Raw genomic sequence first — 26653 nt, 5'->3', positions numbered from 1 at the left:
AAATGTATATGTTATATAACTTATATATATATATATACTCATATAATATAATATTATTAATTAATATTTTAATCTGTGCAATATCATATAAGTAATATACTAGGTGTTCGATTAATAAATAGACAAACTTTTACTCGAAAAATATTATTTATTATTTTTTTTTTTTTTTTTTTTTTTTTGAAATATTATTATCCTATACTATATAATTTTTAATTAACAAAACTTTTGAAAAAATAAAAATATTCATACTATTTTTAGTGTTATTATTTTTTCAAATTTTAACTTTTTAGTATGACAGTTACATTTTTAATTATTCATTTTTCGAAATAGAATAGATTTTGAGAGTTTCAATAATACTGAATTTCAAATTAGTAGATACTTAGTATCAGAAAAATATTTTATGGTTAATATAAATAGAATGGAGTGAAGTGGCAACATTTTGATCCATTTTCAGCTCATCTTAACTTCAAATACTTATAACTAATTCTACTCAAATAAATCCCACAGAATTGTATATCTTAAACGGACAGTGAAATCTATATCACAGCAAATTTTTACCTCTAAATCTTCTATAAATCATAGTTGGATAAACATTGTTTACCGAGATTTTTTTTTATCAGAGTCCAGCAGGTTAGTCATTATATACTGATGGTCTTTAATGGTGTTTTATAACGCAATTGCAATCTATACATACATTGATACGTTATTTCAAAATGTTCAATAAATACAAATTATAAAGACTTATTATTATTATTATTATTATTATTATTATGTTGTCATTAAATTACTGCAATTGAGTCAGACCGTTGAAATATTAATTTATATCACATCATTACACTGTAAAGAGATATAATTTTGTATTATTATCTTTAACTAAAGAGTAAATTGACCTACTATTCAACTTAAGCTTTAAAGAATATTATAATATGTGAACGTACAGCAGTTTTTGTGTTATTCTTTTTTATATTTTTCACGGAGTTATGAGACATAAATAGTATTATATTTTATTAAAACTAACTTATAGCTTATGTTCTTAGTTGGTATAATTTTAGCTAGTGGACAACTTACTGGTCAAATCATTCTAATATTAAACTTAGTTTTGCTAAACAGAATTTTGTAATGTAATTTTAAAAATCTACATAGCGACAGAAATTAGATATATTAAAAATAAAAAAAAAATAAATAAAAAATTAGAAAAAAAAAATAAATTAGATTATTTCCTTATCATAGATTAATAAGTTTTGAAAATTTGTTACTATTTTTAAATGATCCATATAACAAACATCATTTAATTTAAATTAACATCACCGACATTCATTTATATTTGAAATAAAATAAATTCTTTAACTTTTTAAATAAACCTAAGAACAATATACTTTAACATAGCACAATTCAAAAACAAATTAGAAAAGAAATATTGAATGAAAAAAAAAAAAATGCCTGCCATAACTTAAAAAAATATTACTATCAGAATTTATAAAATATTTAAGTATCAGATATAAACTACTAAATTTTTGATTTTATTATGTACATTTTATTCTAAATGTCATTTTTTGTTTATATAATATATAAATATTTTATATATTTATCACTGAATATTATACTTTCAACGACATAAATTAATATAAAACATTTACCACATCGAATATACATATATATTACGGTAAATGTCCGAAATTCGATATTTGGTAAATCATACTATAGACGACCAGATTTGGTAAAAGTTCAAAACTTTTTACCAATGATAAGATATTTTTTTCCTTCTTTTATAGTAGTTTGTCCTCGTATATAAAAATTATAATTAATATTAATTAAATATAATTATTATATATTTAGTATTATATAGGTATACACATTTATATTATTAATAATTATAATAAAATATTATTCATACACACTAATATAAATAATATACACCAGTAGAAGTATTATACTAAATATTATAGCAAAAAATATTTATTATAATTAATTATTTGTTCAGGCTTGACTGTTATGGCATCTTAGTTATACAACACATTTTTGGATAGACACTTACATTGATTTGTGATACATATTTTTTTCAAATAACCATACCTTATCAAGCTTGGTTCATCAGTCAAAAATAGTTGCGATACTGCTTGATGAATATAAATAGCATTGTCTGAAGTTATTATAGCAGATTGTAAACAATATTCTGATGAAGAAATAAATTTCATTTCGAGTGAACTTATTCCGAGTGAAAAGTTGATATAGTGTTCCTGCTTTTTTGTCCAGTCGATATCAATACCCAGTACCAATTTTTTTTCTCCGCTAATATTAACAAAATCAAACCGTTTAAGTCACCGATAATCAATTGATTTTTTTTTTTTATTGACAGACTTCAATTATTTGACTTCATTTAATACAATATATTATATTTTTGATTAGTTATGTAAAAATAATTTTTGTTATTTTTTGCTGGGGCAACACTGTTTAAAAGTTCATGAAAAGGATTTTAAGTGACACATTGAATGTAATATAGTATTCGCGAAAGTTATAAAACGAATACTGATCGTAAAGTTATTTTCAATAGGCCTGGATATTAATCTATTATCTGTATTATAAACTGTTCCTTGTTATAAACTAAACTCTATGCATAATAAATTTTTTAGTAGGAACACATTTTATTACATAGGTAGGAATATTTTTGGGAAATTTATTGATTACATGAATATGTATAACTATCAAGGTTTTCTATAACCATGATTTATATTAGTAAAAATGAAAATCCCCAATGTCGATCATCGTATCTATAATAATTCATTGTAATAATATAAATATATATGCCTATCTAATTTAGTTTTAGGTATTAGGTAGTAGCTAATATTATTATATACGAGTATAAAATAAGAAAAAATAATATCACATAATTGTAAAAAATTTCAGTCTTTTACCAAAAATTGGTTGCTTATCCTAAAATTTACCAAATCTCGTTTTTAAAAGTCCGAACTACAAAAATCATTCGGGGTTTGACCAAACAAATTTGTGTATCCTAGGTTTTACCGAAATCATTTAATAAATGTCTGAATTTCGGACATTAACCGGTTATTCGGACTTTTACCGTAACATATATTCATATTTATATATATAATATTACTACTTTGCTAATCATGAGACAAAATTTGCATTTTTACTATTAAACATTTTACATGGTCGGTAAAACTAAATCATATAATATTTAAATTTTACTACTATAACTAACACATTATATGATTTAGTTTTATCGACCATGTGTATTGTATGAGCTTATATGATTCACTTGAAAATTTACCGTGAATAAAACCATTCGATTATAATAATTGAAAACGAAAAAGAAAGTCGAATACGATAGTTAAAAAAGCATTATTCGTTTTATATCGAGGCACAACAATATGAATAATACTCTCAGATCTTCTACTAATCTCGTTCTATTTTATCATGACAGACATAACGCTGTATTTTAAGTTTGAAATTGAATAGGTACTAAGTTTCTAGAATTATGTTTACGTCACACCGTAGCGGTTTAACGTCATGTAGATTGTATATTATAATGACTACAAGTCGCAGTGGAAATCCTTTGAATGTATACCTATTTGATAAAATGTTATCATGACAACTGTTAAATGTATGCAATATAATCTAACTGTCGGGTTAGTATTTATTTTTAAAAAATCTCTTCTTCTACTTATTTTTGATAAAAATTTTATATTTTTCCACCGATTTCGTCAGTTTTTGTATCGTTTAACATTTTGAGAGTATCATTAAATGATCACACATTTTTGTGATGCACCACAACTAAAACTGCGACTGAAATTAATCCACGTAATATCGTTATCCACATCAATCGTTTGATGACAAATAAATTATGACGTGAAGTATATACACTACACAGTACACAGTATAATTTGTAATATCATTATACGACATTCCGTGCATTGAATCTTCACCGGATTTGCTTACAAAAAATACTATTTAATATTTATACTGAAATATATGAAACAAATTACTTGTAAGTATAATTTATTAATTATTGCTGTAATAAAACTACAGATTTTAATGCTGCCAATTATCAGTACTCGCCAATGAAGTTTTTCCGTTTTCACTTTTTTGTAACAAAAGGAAAACATATTAACAACATCTTGCAAGATTATGGATACCTATGGTTTTAACTTTGAAAATTATATAGATATTTCAAACTAAGGTTGCAGTCATTTTTATGTTATAAATTATAATATGATATGACTTAAATCATGCTGTGGTATCATATTATCATAATATGTGCTACGATACCGATTTATTTGTAAATCTTTCGTCACCTGCTCATAACTGGTATAATATATTATAAGTGAGAATTATTAGACTCTTAAATTACAAAACGTACTTTAATTATAACAGGCTTTATAACTATCTGATAGTATATTTTCGGTTGGTAAGCGTATTATTATTAATAATACGTAAATATAATTTCTATTTAACGCTCGTTTTTAAATGTTTTTTTACATTTAGTTAGTTTTTTTTTTTAATACCTAAAAATACATTTTTTGTACTTAATGATTTTAATAATCGAGTAATAATTATCTTTTTATCGTATGCATTGATCATATTATCACTGTATCAATTACTTTTTTTCCAAGTAGTTTTTGAGTGCCATTTTAATTTATAGCTTTTTTAGCTTATTGTTTATGTTGATCGTATTAATTTATCATGACCAATCCATCATTTATTATTTTCAATAATATTTCAAGGTTAGGTCAGATTATTTATCCACAATCAGGTAACTCTCTTACCTTCTCGTTACTATCGTATTTAGACCATGAATTCTAAACGCTTACCTATAAATCATCGCTGTATTTCCATATCTTTCTATACAAATCCTCTTCAAATGACCAGTCTTAAAATATTTTCCGGTGTCTTTATAATTTTTAACTTATTCCTATATATTTTAAATCATATTTTTTATACTTAAATGTCCTCCTCCCACTCATGAAGCGCGGGTCACTCTGATAAATAATAGTAATAATAACAACAACGATGACGACGACTACGACGGGCATTTAATGAGTTTTTGTCGTGAAAAACCTTTTATTAAATTTCGCGCGACTTATACTCTCGCCGCCATGTCGGCCATGTAATCAAAAAAACGACGGCCTGTCGTGGCGATTTTTAATTAAAACGGAAGGGGAAAAAATAGAGCGGACGTATAATACTATACATATACGCGATATGGAGTATGTGTATACAATACCTATATATAGTAAGGTATAGGCGTGAACGTATACGGGAATTCGGTCCATGTACCTATAATATATAATATAATAATATACCGAATTGTCGCAGATTCAACGCGGTAGACAGTGGCGGCGACGGTGGATATTCCCCCGAGATCCAAAATCGAATTTCATGACTTTCCGCGAAAACGAATCACACAAAGCTGCAGCACGGTCCGCGTGTACGCAGTCTCGCGAGAATAGGATCACCACCTCCGCCGCCGCTATAGCCCCTTGTCGTCAGTGGCGTCTCCACGCCACAATAGGACGTCGAAGTGTATTCATAGAAAATTATTTATGGTTTCTCGGCATGGCACCGGCCCCACACAGTCATGCGAATAAACGCTCCAATAATATACAACACACAACGTCGAGTAGTGTCGGCCATTGTCGTTATGATAATGATATAGTGTTATAAATAAACATCGATAATGCCTCTAGATACGTCGCAAAGTGGTTTATATTGCAGTATGCCCTGCGATAAAATCACCCCCTTAATTTTAGGGGTTAAAAACGGATGCCAAACCGGTTCCGGAACCTCAAATTACACACGCACATGTAATAGTTAAACTACTGTAAGATTGGACGTGAAAAAATTTTATTCCATAAATAACGGTAATCTTAATATCACTTAATATTATAGCACAAATTTATTTATATTTCCAAAATATTGCAACTCTAATATTGAAAATCGACCTACTCTTATTTTATAGTTTTCAAAAACCAGAATTTTTTTTAGAAAAATAATATAAAATTAGAACAAGAAACGCAAATCTTACACTTTAATCTAAAGTATACTTGCACAACACATTTATCGTCTATTAAAATGAAATTCTTATTAACTTGTTTTGAAATACATTTATTGTAATTGATGACTTATTAGTTATTATGAATGATATTTCGGGGGTGTATAAATTATAATTTATGTCCAGAATAAAATTATAGACTATTCAATACAATATACAAGTAAGCTGAATCATTTATTTACAATATCAAGTTCAACATCTAATCAAATTCAAAAACAAAATGATTTTTCCAAAACACCACAAATTTGCTTTTAAAAAAATAAAAGATTGTTGCATCGATAAAAAATCAAATTGTGTATAACAGCTGACAATGATTTTATTAAATACTATATTGTATTTATCGTCTAAACAATCTGGATGTTATATCACTGCAAAATAATTACGTTTTCGACCGGGAAATTAGAGAGCGCAGTTAAGATAACGCGTATATAATTACGTGGGATTATATAGAACGAAATAAGGGTTCTAAATCCAATTATTCTTTGAAAATCGACTTTTTAATACCATCCATTACATATATATATAGCTAGCATTTATAAAACGCGCATTTTCTGCCCGAATGGTCTTCGCAGGTCCATACTGTTGACAAAGAAATACGAAAAATGAGAAGAAAACAATTTGTGTATATTGCCATTAAATCGTTAACTATCACAGTTACTCTAATAAAGTCAACCTAATATTACATGCGATAATATATTAATAACAATAATAACAAAAATAATTTTGTATTTATAATAATTGTTAGCATTTAATACATTAGTCTGTAGTCTAACACCTAACACGAGCTTTAAGAATGAAATTCTAAATATTTACGTATGAATACTTTACTTTACACGCACTTTTTTCATATATTATTATAATAACAATAAAATTGTCAGAGCATGCATTAATGTACAATATAATAATATGATACTGAATACTATCATACAAACAATACAGATAATTACTTCAGTTTCAAAATCTGGTGAGTAGTACATGACACGAACTTATTTGATAATATGCATAATTTTCTTTTACCAGTGAATAAATAAGTATTGATTTCTCAAACAATATTATATGCGTTCCAGTAATTTCAAATAAAAATATGACTGTTGGAATTTGAATTCAAACGTATTGAATTGAAACAAATGATTTACACTCGCGAAACTGTATTGTTGCATGTTACTCTATGATCTAGATATAAAGTCATCGGATAAATTGATTTAATTAAATTAGACATTTTTTTACGATAAGAAATCGACCACTATCAGTATCCTTGTTCCTAATTTTCTAGATACAAGGTTATAGAAAATTACCAACTCTCTTGTAGTTATTTTTTGTAAACAGAAATAACTTCATCAAAATTTGCATTTAAATTGAATTATATTATAATATATATTATACGATATATGTATTATAATAGAGAGACACACTATTTGATTTATTTTATAGGTCATCCGAATTTGGGAATTCAATTTATTATTAATATTTGTAAGCTAATTTTTAAAAAAAATTTTGTAATATTATTTTATAAATATTAAGATCTTAATTCCAATTATTATTTTCAAATGCATATTGTTTTAGCGATAACCTTATGGTCACGTTCTAATCATGCAGGTAGGCAACTGTATCTAGAAATGCATTAGTTAGTAACAATATTAACATTATTTGCTTATGTCACTCTAATATTAATGTGTGTATGACTATTGGAATAACATGTTTTATGACTTAAGTTTTTCAAACATAAATAACGTTCATCTTGTTTTAGATTCTGAACGCTTCGTTGAATGTATTTATTTTACAACGATATGTTTTTTTTTTAAATGTTTGTGAACAAGATAATTTGTTGATAAAATGTTCCAATTTTCAACTTTAAAGATAGTTTTAGATAGAAAATTGGTTCTATTTTTTACATTAAAGAAGTGTTAAATTTCAGAATTTATTTTTTTTATAATTGAGAAAAATAAACAAAACATTAAAACATTAAGGAAAATAGAAATTTATATGCTATAAGTCAGGTTTTGACTTAATTTGTAACTTTATTTTATTAAAATTCAAAAAAAAAAAATTACTACAAAACTTTAACCAATAAAATTATTTTCATTATCATTTTCTATGCATGGTGTAGTTTTTAAAAATGATTGGCTATTTTTGAGCTATTTATAGAAAATTAAAATTTTCGATTCATTATAGTTTTTTTATTTTTTTTTTTTTTGTAAACTTCAATAGTGTTCGAAAATTTAATACAAGATTTCTCGTTAACTTAAGTTCCAATGTATGAACAAGTTATAAGACCAGCCATAACTTATGGTATCCGAATTCGGGAATAAAAATAAAATCCATATCTCGAAATATACTTATTACTTAGTAATATTATTGGCTAACAGACCATTTCCGCTCAAAATCGTTTTTTTTATACAATTTTGTATCATTAAATTAAAATTTTACACACCCATAACAGTGATTCATTCGACACCATTAAATATATTAACTATTAACATACTTGGCTTCACACAAGAACACGTCAATATGGAAAAGATAAATAAATTATTCAAACACACCTTTTTCACGATTTGTGGGAACAACAAAACGTTGATGAAACATTTTAGAATATTAATGTTGGGTAAACGACACGACAGGATGGACACGGGACGAGCGTATAATATTTCATTTTAAAGATAGTCCGACGAGATAAAATGAACTCACAAGACCTATACTGAGTAGCTATAGTGCATTTAGCGTGCTTTCTTGCGTATATATACTATATAGTAGGTCTACACCGAAATCGATTCTGTCTTACGAGTACACAAAGCTGAAAGTTTCGAGTGGGATTCGGTTTACGAAATTCGTAAGTACACCACCAAGCATGTATATATTGTATACATATACCATAATATTATAATGATAATAACAGCGATGACGATGATGATAACAATAATAATAATAATAATAGTAGCATAATTTAATTTATAATTATAAGATACAAAATTCGTATTTCAAAGAAACTTTGCCACGGATGTTATCATTATTTTGAGAAAAACTTTTCCACTTGGTCTTTATAATTATTTGCGTACGTAAAAAGTATGATCATTATAATAAATTATTATTATTATTAATAATAAAAGTGTGTATTGTGAAATGTGCATGTACAACTCATATAATTCACTCGTATAAAAACCGATTCCTGGACACTTTGTTTTTCGAAGCTCAGTGAGATTTGTTAAACAAGTATAAACATTTGTCATAATAAATAACATATAACAGTGTAAACACACGGATAATAAACCCCTCCCCGGACTCTCCCCGAACTGGATATCTACCAAATTATTCAGAATCGGGGTTGGTCCGACAATTATTACAACAGCTCGTACGATTAGAGTTTATTTGTGTCTACTAATAAATTATTATACTACGTGTAATATGCATACATTTCAAACTAATATAATTTATAAGATTCATAGCGTTACACGACGTTTTATTTAACATCCATACCGATATCATACCACACAGATATGTTAACTTTAAAACTATAGTATCGTTCTCGTAATAATAAATCATTCTTATACTAAAAAGTCACATTCATATATTTATCACTAATTTTATATATTATATAAACTTCACCAACAAACAACTCTGGTCACTTAGACAAAAAAAAAACTGATAATCATGCTTGTTTGAAAATTAATTTTTGGATTTTTGAAAAATTATCACATTTATTATTTAATAATTACCTACATGATTGTATACATGATCTATTCAATATAATATGCACTAAATATAGCCAAATAAAGTAATAATATAAAATATATGTCACTTAAAACGTTATTACTTATGCGCGTATTATACTACTATATAGTATATACAATATACATATATATATATATATCGTTGATATAGCAGTATTCTACGATATATACATTTAATGTCGATATCAAAAATGGACAAAAACTATACTCAATATCATATTGGTAATATAGACATCGTATATTTTTTTCGAAAATCGTGCAGCTATAACTGCGTAGCACTGTGATGTAATATAAATCTGCATGGAATTGATTTGTTTTTACTTTTCACTATAAAATAAATTAATATTTAGTACGTAATTTTATATTTGGTATGATAAGGTTAGGTTAGGTATTAAATTTTTGTTTTCACTAAAAGTGTTATTAGTCATAAGATGTCAAAATATTACTTAAAACCGCATTTGATTTGCCTAGCGATTTGTATATACTACTAATAAATTTAAATGTCAACTTCTTATATCATAATATAAGGATCTTGTCCATTTCGTGTAGGGATTTTAAATGATTAATACAAAAATACAATACAATTAGGTGATGACTCGTTGAGTAAAATTAAAATTAAAATGAAAATAAATATTATAAAAGATAATATTAGAAAAAAATATATTAGATAAATAACTTTATCTAATATATTTTTTTTTTTTTTTTAACAGTCTCGATACTTTTTGATTAGACCTCGTATATTAAGTGAAATAGGCAAATAACAAATTAAATGATTATTGCACGAGAGTGAATATTAGACTGTTCGCACAAGAACATCTTCCAAAAAAAATAGAACGATTGTCATTTGATGATAAAAAAAACAACAATTAATAATAATTATCGACTAAAAGTAAAAATTAAAACTGAAAGGAGTCATTATTATCATCATAGAAATAATTCGAGGAAACGGTATAAATTTACTATTACGGTATAATTGTGGCGCGCACGTTTTAATGGCACACCGCCGTTGCTTTGCATTTTACGAGAAAAAGACGCCGAGAAATTGTAATTAAAACAAGTTTTAGCATTTTTCTGTACACTTCAAAAAGCGATTATTGAGTTTAAGGTTTTACGCAAGCCCCGCGGAGACTAATCGGGAGACAAACGCCGCGATATAATTATCGTCCACTGAAAATATATAAATTATATATATATATATATATTTACACTGTGTGTTGCTTGTTTAATAGTAATGATAGTATTAATCGAGTAGTGTAAATAACGATGCAGTGAAACACTACCATCGACAATGTATAAGTCAATTAACATTTTTTAACTTGTCAAGTTAAATTAAATAGTAAAATAAAAATCAAGTTTAATATAATTAATTACTTTTCTTTTTTTATGATTTGTATATGTTAAATATTGAAAAAAGTAACTTAAATTAGTTAAAAATAAGTGAAGTAAAATAATCTGTTTAGCTAAATATTTATAATTCAAGCTAGATTCGTCTAGATCCTATTTAATAAAAGATGAAACTAATAGAAAAAATTGTTAATTATTAAAGAGTTTTCAACAGACGAGTCTTTTTATAAAAGTCAAACTGAATTATCTGCTAGTTTAGTTGTTAAAATATTTGAAATTATTAATTTGTTCGGATGAAGAAACAATAATTTTCTATGTTCATTTATATCAAGTTGTATTTTTATTTATTTTTTTTTTTTTTATATAAGTTATTGTGATCCTTATTGAAGTACAGAAATAATGAATTCAATACTTTTTTATTTTTTTTTATTTACAATAAACATTATTATACATCATAAATTATTAAACTTAACAATAATATAAACGAGTAATATTTCCAAAGCTAGTATTGAAAAAATAATAATAGAATACTTTTTTTGCTGTGTTAAGTTTCTATTTTATTCAACTTTAAACTTTTTGGCATTTTTTTACACTATGCCTACATAGTTAAGTTTTGAATAAATATTGTTTCAATATATAACAATATTAAATACATTTTCAGTATTTCCACGTTATACCAGCTGCTACATAATATTGTGTACCATCGATTTTTTAAAAGCAATGCTTATCATTTACTGTATGCGAAAATGCGATTTCCCTACAAAACTGCATTAAAGTATACAAATATTGATTACGATAACACATTCTACAAACGTCCAAACGCCTATCGTCTGATTCGCGTTCTTGAGAATCTCATATGTTATAATAATATATCATTGTCTTCGGCGTTGTGTTTTAATAATACAGTCTCGACCCAACGAATTGCTTCGCTAAAAATAAATTAGTTTAAAGTGTAAATATTGACATATTATATACGTACATATATTTATATATATATATAATATATATATAACCACAATCAAATATAATATCATACCAAGGTGATAGGCTTAAAATAAAAAAATAAATGTAATTCTAATAAATTTACAAAAACTGTATTTTTGTATGGATAATATAATATTATTAGTTATTATTAAAAATTATATTATTGAGACATTTTTAAATACAATGTACTTTTTTACATTTTTAAACTGCCATGCGTAGATAAAATTATATAGCTGAAGAATATTTTACAAACGTAGAACATAAATTGCACACAAATAATTGGGACGAAAATATTCGCTATATGTACGTTTGTCGTCAACTTCTCTATATCTCTGCTATTACCAGCCAACAGGGTTCCTATATAAAATACTAATCCATACTATGACCGTTTTCTTTATTATAACGATTCTCCGGCGTTGTTCATTTAATTTTCCCCATATTAGCACTCGTATTGCGTTTAATTGGCTAATCGCACAAATGCAACGGCGGCAATCCGCTCGATATAGGATGAACCAATGAGAAAGTCTGAGTATAGACATATTTGTACGTCCACATGACGTAATAAGCTCGTATAATTATATTATGAAGAACGATGTATCGTTTGGCTCTCCGAGGCAACAAATAATTTTAATATTTTTAGGTGACGTGTGTTTATATAGAATCGTCGATCAAAATATAAGATACTTTTGGTATTCACAATATTTTAGTTAAAAACATATACTATGAAGTAGCTTATTTTGTGTTGATTAAATTTTTACTATGGCTTCGTCAAAACTAATAGCGTTTGTTATCTTCATTTTATTGCAAGTTGGTAATAGCCCATAACGGTTACAGATATTATGCGATGTAATTTTTAAAATGTTCTTATATTACATGAATTATTATGGAGTTTTATTGCATAACAACATTGATGTTTAAAATATTTTTTAGCTCACATTTTCAAAACATTTAAATCTGTGTCAGCGTTCACAAATATAATGTTATTTCGTTATCATATAGTAAATAATCAATTTAATAAGTACATATTAACGAACAGCGAGATTAAAATATTCGGAACGCGAACATGTAGATAATAATTACATTCAAAAATGAATTTATTCCTTTTGAAAGAAAAACGCGTACCATTTGATTCAATTAAATAAAATATTTTAGCCCTATCAAAATTAATTTAAGCCAATTTAGACTCAAATGCCAGAAAAAAAAATGCGTTTATACTTTTACTAAGATTAATTAGATTTTTATTTTTTTAATGACCATTTTCAGTGATTATTGCTCATTTTTCTTAAATAAATATTTTAAAAAAAAAAAACGTGTTGATATTCTTGTTAAAAATAACTCAGGATTTCAGAGATTTTAAAAATATTTACAATTTTAATTAAAAAACTTACCAATTCTATCGATTTTCACAAAAAAAAAAAAAAATATATATATATATATATATACGTACATAGAAAATATAGTTTGTCTAATTATTAATATATAACATTCTATATAAATAATATATTACCGTGATGGAATGCTGTCCTACTTTGGCAAGTAAAGAGAAAAAATTGTTTTTGTCATCAAAATAGATCGCACGTAACGGGTATGTACCTATGTCATCAAGCCAACAATATAGGTACTTGTACACACCACAAACTTCACAAAAACGGCTCAACAAAGCCGTCTACCTTAACTTGTTGGTCTACTTCGGTTGTCATAATCTATTAGAACTTGGCTTTCACGCTACCCTACTTAGTGGGCAAAAAACGTTTAATGGTATTAAAAAAAAAAAAAGGAAGAAATTAAAATAAACCCGTGAAAATATAATTCGAAAACACACTGCAATAATAGTCACGTTCATCAATATAACACGTGCAGACATTTTATACGGCAAACACCGTACTTGATATTTGCGTTGGTGTAGACGTGTAGTAATAAACTAATTAGGGAATATGTATAAAAAATGTATTCGACTTTAAGGAATAATTTATATAGTTGAGAAATATGTATATAAAATATGTATAATTTTACTTTTTTGTATTAGCAAAAACACGTAGAAAAAAAACAAAACCAAGTTAATGGCTATAGCAACAAAAATAATCTTTCGTTTTAAAATAAAAACAGCTTATTTTGTTGACGTTAATTGTTGACCACAAGCAATCTGTACGTACATACATAAATATACACACGCATTTGTTTATTAATAATAGTTTGACTATAGTACAATCGATTTTATAAATATTCGACTTTTCATAGTATCAAAAAAAAAACTATTGACGTAATAAGTGTCTAATTTTTTAACTGTTTAAAACTAAGTGTATATATTTTATTTAACGAGAAGAGGGAGTATAACGTAAATTATACTTGCACAGTTGGGATAAATCCTTACAATAAAGCAGTCCGCGTACTTACACTAATATCACTGTAAGTATTTATACGATATAATTTATGTAGATATCTTTTTTTCGTACATTTTTAAGAACATTTAATATTGCGCACTAATTATTATGTATCTAAATGCGACTAATAATGTATTATAAATCCGAGTGTAATTGCAGCGAAGGAAATTTAAATAAATCGCGATTAAATCTTTCGTTTTTCTGTGTATTCTGCAGGCAGGCGTTATTATTAATATATATTATTGCATTTATATGTCTCAGACTAATAGTGCGACGATGCGCTGCTCGCTTATGGGACGACAATAATTTCCCAAGTTCAAAATTAACATAATGCGCGTGTATATATTATAATTTAGTTGTGTTATATAATAACATGTATACCATCGTGGCGTGGTGTTTTGTGCACTGGATAACATCTCCCGCGCGTTTAAGTAATTTTAACACGAGACCGTCTTCGTGTTTTTAATTAACTGGCGCGCCCCGTATTATAGATATGTTTTCTATAGCATAAGAAACCTTACGCGCGTTTATGCAATGCTGCGCCAACTATACTACTCGCATATTATGCCGTGTACGTTAAAATATTATATATGTAGTTATATACATATAACTATATCATATTTAAGTGCAATTTTTTTTTTCACCCGTCCATTGCTGCACCAGTCAGTTGTATAATTTCTCCTCGGTCGTATTTAATAGAGGACGATTCACTAAACATTTTCGACCCATCTTTTTTTTCTTTAAGTGATAAATTTATTCAAATTCCAGTTTTGGAACTTTTAAATAAACCTTCTAGAAAGATAACTTATTTTCAAATATATATATATGTGTGTGTGTGTGTGTATATATTTATATCATTTAACGATAGTGTTCCGTGGCGTGATTCCAAATTCTTGTATTTAAGTGAGAATTGTTTTTTTCCCTTTATTAAATCGATGACTTTTATATAATGTTTATATTTATTTAAATCAAAATTCAACCAAATAATTTTTGAGTTATTTAACTTTATACTCATAAAAATTAATACATTTTTAATCGTGCAAACTGTTATACGATTTATAAAACTAAACAGAATTAATTTTACACTTAAGCAAGTTGCTTAAGAATCACAGTTAGTATAAATTGTTTAAAAAATTATTTAAATTTGTTTTATTATTACAACATATTATTGTATTATACTATTAAACATTAATTTTTAAATTTCCAATTCTTAAATCTTAAATTATAGACGAACTAAACATTTGCAAGGGTTTAAAATCTTTACTCAATAGTTTTAAGATTTTTATGGCTTTTTCCTTTTCGGAATATGTATATAATATTATAGGTATATCACACATTTGCAGCAATACCATGTCTTGTAAAATCTTCAGATACTTTGTTAAAATAACTATGATACACTTTTCCATTAAATATACATTTTTCTTTTGTAGTTGCCAGTTTTCAATTTTCTTTTTGAGATTTAAGTTAAAGAGTCGTTTACGGAGCCGATCGTGCGGTAAGAAAATCTGCAGCATAGTATAGCACAGACTTTTTAACTGGCTAGCGTCACACTGCATTCTATCAATAAATATAATTCCAATGGAACAAAGTCCGGTGCAGAAAACTATTCAAAAACTTCACAAGACAGAGACGTATATTTCATATCGTTATTCGAATATACTAAGTGCGAAATGCGTTTAATATACGCCGCGCGACACTGCTAAAATGCGGCCTGTCTATATATTACTACAGAATAAATTGAGGATTAAGAAGCTTTCGAATGGCTGTTAAAAAGCATAAATTTTTATTAAGATGAAATGTTTTTTTGCGAAACATTCTAAGTCAAATACCATCTAGATTCCATATAGCTTTATTTATTGTTTGTTTTCAATAATATTCGAAAATGGGTTAAACTAGATGTAGTGCACATGGAATGTTTAATTCCAACTGGCATCATGGATTTAAAAAAAAATAAAATATTATGTAAAAAATGAAGATTCAAATAAAAAAATGATTTCATAGATATCATAAATATTATAAATAACATTTATTCATCGTAATATTTTTTTTTAAAACAACGTGATAGTATTGTATTATAAAAAACTTCATTAACCTGTGCTATGATAATTATGACCATTGTACGTGTTATGTCATCATCGTTAAAGTTTTTTGACAATCGCAATTATACGTATTTTTAAGTCGTTGATTACATTTTCTAAACAATTAAAATATAGCTGTATAATATATTAATAAATACGATTTTATACAATAGTATTCATTTTAAAACACATGAATTGTTTTTTTATGTTAATTTAAATATTAACGTTTTTGTGCATGGACTCTATAGTGTTAGGTTGTGTTTCATGTTTTTAAAGGAGAGTTTTATTTGAATCAAAAAGTGTACTAAAGACTAAAAATATTTTCTATGATTTTTAGAAATTGAATTTCTAAGTATTAACAGCTTTTTTAACCGCAAACTATTTAAAGATGATTTCGTAAACACAATCATTATTATAATATATAGTATAGTAGGTACACTGATACGGTAGTACTGGTAATATTTACGTTGCGATTACCTCTTTTGAAGAACAGATTAACATTTTCTCTTACTAAAACAAATAAACATAATACTAAAATATATTTCCTGGATAGAACTCATAGAACTTGGAATATAATTATTAAAATAACGATAAAATGATTTATAAGTAGTGAGTCAAAACGTTACAGTATGTATCTGCAGTGTGAAATAACCATAAAATTATAGTTGTATGCAACGTGAATAATAGATATACAACGGATTAATGAGTTTAGAGGTACGAGGTTTTGGATTTTGGATTTATTTTAAATGTTTTAATAAATTACTAGATTTTATTGTGATAATATTATGTTTATTTATAGTCATGGCGGCGTATCATTGATGCGGTACATATCATTCATTTTTGTTGGCGTTTTATTAATTTCATTATTAGTTTAAAACAATAGAACAAACCAACATTTGCGTTTTAACCGGTGACATTAAATCATTTAATATTACAACGTTGGATTTCCGCAAAACCTATTTCCGTGTGTTTGGTTATTTTGTTTATAATATAATATCAGATCCATGTGTGTCGCGTATCTGTAACGATTTATTAAATATTTATTTTACCAGTATAGTGTTAGATTCTGATAATATCACTTAAAAATCAAAAAATAACTATTATTTTATTGTATTCAAGGTAATTTACCAATTATAATCAACTCTCAACAATCTATACTTTAATAATTCGCTTACTTGAAAATAGTATTCTAGTTTTTAGAAATTTTGAAAGTATATACAAAGGTTTTATTTTTAAATACTAAGATTTTTATACCATTTAAGAAGTTTCATTAACTCTTGTAGCAATACCGACTTTTTTATGTGTATGATACTTTTTTACTACCAAATGTACATTTTTATGTAGATCACGTTTAAAATAAATAATAATATCGTATCTAAATCAATGTTTAAAGGAGTTATAAATTATTAAAATATATTAAATATACTATATTAAAGACAATTTAAAACTTAAAAATGATTTTACATGAATAAAGAAAATGTATTTAACATTTAATCACTAATTATTATTGTGCATTTTTTTTAAATATTATCAAGTACGTATTAATATATTGGTAATGATAAATAAATATAAGATAACGCATACTAGTGAAAATTCTGATTATAAATAATAATAATATATATAAACAAACATGAGCAATAAGGATCACTTAAATCTGGTGTTGCATGATGGTTGGTCTCAGTCACTAACATATTCTTAAGTTCAAGCATCAGCCAGTGTCACTAGCTCTCAGGAAGCTGACTACCCGAGTTTTAATAAAAAATCCTTGCTAAGTATACACATATTCTAAAACCGTACTCTCCCTCGCAGTAAAAGCTGACTACAGGCTAGTATAACCATTACAGTTGAAATATAAAATCAATGAATAAAAAAAAAAAAAATTGATTAATTTTCTATACATTCTTAAATAGATTTGGTTATGTTATATAATAACAATATAATTAAATTATTTAGTTTATTTTATCATACAATATTATAAATATATTAAAATATTAATAAATCTGTTTTCTATTATATTAAACTTCCACAATGTTATATTCATCCAATAATATTTGGTCATATTTCATAAAAATTATAATTTATTTTCTGCATTAAACATTATTTATATACATTTTTATAATACTGTAAACCGAGTTTTGTAAGTAAAATATTAAACAAACTGCAAAACAAGAGACGCAACAGTTTCTGATCCTTCCGATCACTGAACACAATTCAAACACTACGATTGTAATAATATAATGCAATGCACGATATCAGTTTTTGAAAATATTTGTTGTATTTATAGTCGAAAGGAGGGGGGAGGAAGATAATAATATCTGACAATAATAGCCCTCGATTTATATTTTGTTATGATACGTGCGTGTAAAGAGACGATTTTGTTTTTGTAAGGCACAAGAACGTAGTAGCAAAACGGCGATGAACAAAATATTAAAATTAATTATGATTATTGATTTAGACGAACGATGTAAAATATGAGATACAAGAAATACGACATATTAGTATATACAGATCGTTTGTTTTTAAATTAATATTATTTATTATTCTAGTATATTATTATTTGTTATTACTATGTCTGTGAAGCAGAAGGGTCCAAGTCCATTTTTATCAAAATTGTAGTTATGGTGTTTTCCCGTGAGACTTTTTGCAGTGTGTTTCTATAACGGTTTTAAAGCACTAAAATCGATATTTTTGTTATATTATTACGAGTAGACAAAAACGTGCCGTTTTATTAATGGATGTTAAATATATCAAAATACTAAAGGGAATAAAGAAATGTAAAAGACAAATCAATGGTTTTAGAAATTTGAATAAATTTAAAAGTTATAAAAACAAAAATGGACGCTCCTGCATCTCGAGAAATATAAAATAGGTAGTTACTCAAAAATTCCGATGAGTTGTTTGTACATAGTAACATAGATTAAATATACTAATAAGTATATTTAATCTATGTTAGTAGACAGTTATCAAAATAGGTATAATGTTAATGTGTTATACACTTACTAGCAGAAACAATTTAATATTTGATTACTTGATTATTTGACTATCAGCAATAACAAGTAACATTAAATTTAGTAATTCCCTATTGAACGCATAAACTATTCAAATTAGGTAATGTATACTATTAAGTCTAAGTGGTTTAATATTGATTCACAGTAGTTATTTTTATCCAAGATAAGTTATAACGTTTTAAAACTGTTTAATATTTATTATCGAGAAACGTTGTCAAGTTTTGAAACTGAATCGTAGACTACTTCTAACGCTCAAGGGACACTCGATGAAATTGTACAGTACAACTCCGCTCGTCTAAACTTATTAAATGCCCTGGGATAAAGAAACTATTCAATATGTCTATTATCTGTACGCACACGATTTTGCGACATTATTATTATCGATTCTCCGAGTAGACATTTTTACCCGGGTGTCGGTAGGAAGAGGAAAATGGATTTAGATGTTACCGAATTGTTGTCATGTCTGAAATTACTCCCCTCGGAAAATCGTCGAAATGTAATATTTCCAAATGCCGCGAATATTAACAGTCGTCGCTATCACTCTTCATGGCGAGTACATCTGACATTCCAAAGATTTCTTAAAAACGTCCAATTATTTTTGCCGGATCAACGTGGACGTCTTGACATATCATAAGAAAAATAATAATAATGAACTCGCGATTTCTATGTTTTTACAGCCTTTGTATAATCATAATATTAGTTACCACGATTCTCCTAAAACGTATTTTTAATATTATACTGTCACAAAAGTATACATTGTAATATTTAATATAACTGGATGATATTCCCAACGGTATTTTCTGGATTTCTCTATGTGAGTAAATTTCGCAGAGTTGTATTTTTATATTATGTTAACACGTTTTTAGGTCTATCGGGATAACTACTATAATACAATGAGTTCCTCTTAATTCCATCAATGGTGGCATTTGTACAGGTAGTTTTGTATGTTTTAATTACATAAATACAATGTTTATTTATTATTTTTATTTTCATAATACTTTTTAAATTTTTAATATTACGTAAAATAAAACACAAGTTATAACTTATGAAAAACGAATTTAAAATAAAGCAAAAAAATTATCGACTTGGGATTGGATGTAATAATTGTATTGTTATTTGTTTTTTTTATTTTAGTCTAAAATTAATATGTGAGAAATTACCATGATATTTTTTTTCGATGTTTACCCATTTACTATCATAACTCATAATATTTACTCTTAAATATTTGATTATGAAAGGATGGACAAATTTCAAAGTTTATGTGGTTTTTCTTTGTGCACATTTGTTTAGCGTATAAAAATGAATGAGTATTATTTTTTCTTTTATTTATACGTTTTCCATTTGTCTACAATTTTAGAAACATATTTGAACAGCAAACACTATAGTTTATCGAATGACTTAACGTACAACGATACAATGATAAATTCAAAAATATAATTATTTAATCATATACCAGTATACGACCATGTATTATAATAAAATATAATCAGTGTGAGAATTCATAATATCGATAAAAGATACATTTATAAAATGATTAAATTACCCAATATGTATAGTGATTATCAAATAAAAAGTCAATTTTATATTAGACTTAATAGATAAATGAAATTAGTTCGTTATTTTCTTTTTTTTAATTCCAATAAACAGTTGATTATATTATATGCCAACGATCACATCAAGTGGAACACAGTATATACTTAAATTTTTTATTCTCCTCTCATGTTACTATGGATTACGGTGTCTTATATTAATTATGACGACATTTATCGATTTATTTTCACGAACAATCTCGTAAAAATATTTATATTTCAATTTGAAAATCAAGTGATAAATATAAAATTAATCTAGCAATATAAGCCGCTATTACTCAGTAATAATTTCCTATATATCTTTACTGGTCTATCGACAGCAGGTGGTTTTTATTTCAGCTGTACACTTAATATATTTACGTATTTTGTAAAAATAATTTTAACTCGAATCAATATTTTTGTCTTACACTATAGGTACCTATACTAAATTATATTTTGCATATTTTAACATAATATTTCAATAAATTATATCAACGAAATCGACAAAAATTATGTTATTTGCTTATGCAAGTTTGTATTTTTTTTATTTTTTTTTTATATACATTTAAATTAAGTTGTTCTTAAACATTCTGTTTTTAAAATAATAATTCATTTATATTCTAAAACAATAAATTTTATTAAAAATGTCAATGTCTATATTTTTACGAGTTTTATATTTCCAGTTTTCCTAATCCTTAGTATACCTATGAGTACTTATTCAATGGCCTTTTATTGCTTTCAATTCACAGCACTGCAATTGGTCATAATTCAAAAGATACAATTCTTTCATTCTCATATATAGCCGACATCCGTATAAGTATACTTATGCCGTCTGTAGATTCCTATCACGTGTTGAATTTTCGCGTTAAATACTCGACGGAACTTCGCGTTTTCCAACGTCAGCATTTTGTTTCCACATCGTCCATAAACAATCATTTTGACTTTGGTTTCGCCTCGAACTTTTTGGCAACACTTTTATGAGTTTATGAAGTCCTAAAAAGTAACTGTAAAGCATTTACCACCATGATAAATTTGTCTCGTTACAAAAGTTCGCAAGCGTGGGTATTCTATAAACAGTAATAACGACAAATCTTTTTCATTTTTGTTGTTCTTTTTCCTAAGCAAAACAAATTTTATCTCGTGCACCGGTCGGATATATAGTTTGTTGGTGAGCAGATCCAGATGAATGCATTTATATCGAAGGTAAAGTTTTAATATAATTTATGACCTTAAACTGCAGTATTCATATTATTTTTTCTCTTGAGATTTTTTTAATATACACACGACGTTTTTGTGATCATTAAAAGGATTCCAAAGACTTACATAAGTTTTGCCCTCTCGTGTCCATCAAAAATTATGATCTAAGATATAAAACAATTATTATAAATTCGCTATAATGTATTTAATACGTCTTCGTGATACGCTCGTCGTCGAGATTATTCTGATTGTTCAAAAAATTGCGCCATGGAAAAGAAATATGTAGGTATTATAATTATTTTATTATTCGCACGTCTATGGCAAACATGCATTATTGTTTTTAAATGTCGTCTGTCGTATACAGTCAAAGGTGTAGGATTTTATCGTTTAAATTGTATAATAATTATATTGCGGAAACATGATGACAAAAATTTTAACGATCGTAATAATTATTAATTTAATAGTTAGGTATATTATAACATAATTGTGTAATACGATTTATTGTCGAGAATCCTTGTCAAATAACTAATACAGTCGGTTTATATTTTATTATCTTATCTTTATAATTTTCTATTTTATATATATGTATATAAATATGACTAACTAGAACATTTTGTACGAGTTAGTCTTTACTTGATGGAATGAGTTGGGTGATACAATGATCCCGCATTGACAATATAATTCATCGAATCCATACTAAAATTTGATGTTAATACTATAATATACCTACACATATTATATACTATACAATATCTATCTGATGACGAACAATTGTAAAAACTAAGTTATACAAATAATGTTGTCACATTAATATCATGATCATTACTTACAAAACAATATGTTGCTATAATAAACCTTTACAGTCTTTACACATAAACATAAAATAACTGTAATAACAAAATCACTGACATTTATTATACAATTTAATGCTATTTTTTTTTTTATTATGTTTTAATTTTTACATAGTTTTTATTATTCGAAGTGTACAAAAATTAAAAAGAAAACTTCTTTAGTTAAATATAATATATATATATATATATATATATTAAAGAAAACATCTCTGAGAAAGCGTAAATAAAAGTCCCCTTATAACGAGGACGTGATGAAAATAATATTACACATTATTTCTTAAAAGCATCGTATACGCATTACGTTTTATACATGTAAATATAGATATGCAGAGATATTCTAACATGTCACCGGTAAATAGCTTACGAGTAAATCACAAACAACAGAGTTTTTATAATATTTCGTAGGCGTCGAAACGTCGTAGCTCTAACATTAACCTGCTATTGAAGATCGCAGACTGTAGTGAAATTATGTTATAAGTTATAAATATATAGTATTATTACAATGCACAGTATTAACTTTTAGAGTGTTTCATTAACAGAGACACTATACAGTCAAAATCGCAAGAAACGTTAAGAATTTCCAATTAATTATTATTTTTAATTATTTATTAACTTTATAAGAAAGTTCTATTTTTATGTTTTCAATGATACTTGTCGCAAATAATTCAGATCCTGAAATGTTAAAAAATAATAATACCTTTTGTATATTTACTGAGTCCTTAATTGGCCTAACCGTAGTAAAACGAGCGTTCTGTACAGTTCAGGTACGTCGATGAGAACAGGGAATCGTTTATTGCAAAACGAGAGACGTTCGGTCGTTGAATAATTAATTAATTCATTCTTACACTTATATACACGCCACGTACATATATATATATATTTATATATATTGCAGTCGGCACGATGACGGTACAGTAATACGCGACCTTTATCCTGATCGCGACTACGCAGAATTGTATATAATAATGCATAATACTATGCATCGGGCCCTGGTGTAGTATTGTTGACTTTTAGCGCGTGAGTACATGGTTTTCACTGAAAGTTCCCAAGAACGCATCTGTACGTATTATTATATTAAACTATGAAGGGCGAGACATTGTGAGAGAGACCGAAAGACAGTGGTGTCCCTTTGGCACAATAATCCAACGACGTCGACGACGATTTTCATTACGCACAATATTATGTTTAATATATATACATACATATACCTAGGCAGATACGCAAAGAGGTATGTAAGTAAATACCTATTGCTGACAATGATCGAATCGCCGACGAGGCGGAAGACGAAAGTACAATTGTAACTGTGTTGGATTTAATTTTGCATTGACTTGAGCGAGCGACGAACGAGAAACACATAGAGTGTTATTATTATTGTTATTATTATGTTACACGCGACGAGGCCCGAATAATCCCATACTGCGTTTATGCGACGTTGTTAATACCCCCCAAGAGAAGGTTTTTCTGCGTAATTATAAAATAGAGAAACGTAAAACTAATTATTTGCTTCTAAAATCGTTTTATTGTTGAATATTTATTATTTTCCAAACGTTTCGATTGCTTATTTGGATTTAAGCATTAAATATAACATTGATACACTCAAAGAATTTTCTCATGTCTAACCAAACCTTCTGTTTACTTATTATTATTATTATTTTTTTTTTTTTCATAAGGTTATTCGAATTGACATTTTAGGATTTAATAATGTTACTCACTCAAATTCCCTTTCCTATATCAGGTATAGACTCGAATTTCTTCAGATACATATTATTATATAAATCAAATTAGTTTTTCAAAGGTTTCAATTTACTTACAATAACTGTAAAAAATACCATTAAAAATGTTATTGTTATAAGGATATAAATAAATCAAATAAATAAATTGCATTCTAGTCCCTCCTTGATGTTTTATATCTATTGCAAAAATCATTATAAAAATGAAATACATATTACGGATATTATATGGGAGACAATACGAGTGGGTACATCCATAGTTTCATGTATATGAAAATTCCTCAAGATATTTTAAGTAAAAAACCTATATTAACCTAAAATTTGTAAGACAATTTAGTCGTAAAACCATAAAATATAGTTGTACGTTCAGCGAGAACACTACTTAATTTCTATAAACAATTTGGTGTATAAATTGCGTTTCCGAACAATAATCTATTCAGACAATAGATGAATGTCTGAATTAATTTATATCTTCTCGATAACGCTCAGATTATCATTCTTGTCATAATATTATGTTATATATTTATTTCGTCTTGTATATAGAAAGCAGGCCATCACAAACAATCTCTCCCTTAGCAGCTTTTCAACAATCACCTTCTGCCCGCATTGTCATGCTACCACCACTTCTACACTTCACTTCATGGTTGAGTCTCTGTAATCATTGTGAAATTCCATGGAATATAATATTATTATTTAATACAATCTTCGGCATTCGCCCAACGAATTACTCAAAATACGTTAAATGTTTCCACCGCCTTGTTATATCCGATCCACCGGTCATCGTTATAGACATACATAATGTATTATATCTAATATATATTACAAAATGTTATTATAGTACATGTTACTCATTATGCTACCTTTGTTCATCACCGTATCCACCACGCGCATCTTGTTATAACGTACATAATTAAAAATTATAAGGAATAAGTAAACAGTGAACTTTGTTATTAAAAAAAAAAATTAAGATTTTTTCATTTTAAATATGATTTAACATTGAGACATATAAAATTTTAAAATATTACATTTCTTAACTCAACTTTTCATCGAACATTAACAAGCATAAATTCTAAACTAATAAATTATTGAATTTGATTTATTGTTTATGAAATTATGACTAAAAAAATATTTTTAAAGTAATATAAATTTTTAAAAATAAACGAAAAATACCTTAGATACTTATCAAATATGTTATTATTGAAAATTATGGCTATGCAGTGTGTGAGCACAGATAAATACTCAGGAATAACAATTATAGATTTATCTTTAGAATGACGAAACTTCATAAATCATAATTTATAATGGCATAAACTTCAGTATATCACATAATTTCGTTATTAAATTCTAATTGACTCTGCTTTTTAATTTCAGTTATAAGTCTTTTATTTTTAAGTAAACTGAGTAGTAGACCAACTTTTTACGGGATACTCCTCTAAATCTTCATTTCGTTCACTTAAACTTCAAATACTTTTAACTCATAAGCTGTTTGTTTGAATTTCAGTTTTTATGTATTTTATGTACCAAAATACTCTGAAAAAATGTTGTTAAAATATAATTTTCTAAGACCTAAAATTACAACTGGTTATCATATAAAATATATTTCCAAAAACATTTATAGATCTTGAAATAATGAGTGTTGTTCAATAAAATAATCGTCCTATACAATATATTATACGTATTAAATAATATATTAACTAAATCAAAATTATAATTTCTA

The sequence above is a fragment of the Melanaphis sacchari genome, unplaced genomic scaffold (genome assembly GCF_002803265.2).
Source record: "Melanaphis sacchari strain LSU unplaced genomic scaffold, SCAv2.0 Contig146_pilon_pilon, whole genome shotgun sequence".
NCBI classification, from domain to species: domain Eukaryota; kingdom Metazoa; phylum Arthropoda; class Insecta; order Hemiptera; family Aphididae; genus Melanaphis; species Melanaphis sacchari.
This window is presented reverse-complemented; position numbering follows the sequence as displayed.